Raw genomic sequence first — 827 nt, 5'->3', positions numbered from 1 at the left:
TCTAACCTCAGTGTAAATGATAACTTTATATTCTTATTAAAGACTTATATTTGCAATATTATTTTATTATATCATGTTATTATATAACATTCTATAATATGTTATTCTTAATATTCTCATAGCATATGAATTATCATTTTTTATGTTTTTAAATATTTTATTTTTTTTATTTATTTTTGAGAGACAGAGAGAAACAGCGCGATCAGGGGAGGGTCAGAGAGAGAGGGAGACACAGAATCTGAAGACAGGCTCCAGGATCTGAGCTAGCAATCAGCACAGAGCTGGACGCAGGGCTTGAACCCACTAACCTCGAGATCATGACCTGAACCAAAGCCGGACGCTTAACCGACTGAGACACTCAGGCGCCCCATCATTTTTTTCATTTTTAATCAGATTTTAAAATGTATAATATATACTTATTTAAGTAAGTCTACTTTTATTTTTTTAATAGTTTATTGTCAAATTGGTTTCCATACAACACCCAGTGCTCTTCCCCACAAGTGCCCCCCTCCATCACCACCACCTCTTTTCCCCCTTCCCCCTTCCCCTTCAACCCTCAGTTCCTTTTCAGTATTCAATAGTCTCTCAGGTTTTGCATCCCTCTCTCTCCCCGACCTTCTTTCCCCCTTCCCCTCCCCCTGGTCCTCCATTAGGTTTCTCCTGTTCTGCTGTTAGACCTATGAGTGCAAACATATAGTATCTGTCCTTCTCCACCTGACTTATTTCGCTTAGCATGATACCCTCGAGGTCCATCCACTTTCCTACAAATGGCCAGATTTCATTCTTTCTCATTGCCATGTAATACGCCATTGTGTGTGTGTGTGTAT

The sequence above is a fragment of the Suricata suricatta genome, chromosome 6 (assembly GCF_006229205.1).
Source record: "Suricata suricatta isolate VVHF042 chromosome 6, meerkat_22Aug2017_6uvM2_HiC, whole genome shotgun sequence".
Lineage (NCBI taxonomy): Eukaryota > Metazoa > Chordata > Mammalia > Carnivora > Herpestidae > Suricata > Suricata suricatta.
The sequence above is the reverse complement of the archived record's forward strand: the minus strand, read 5'-3'. Positions refer to the sequence as shown.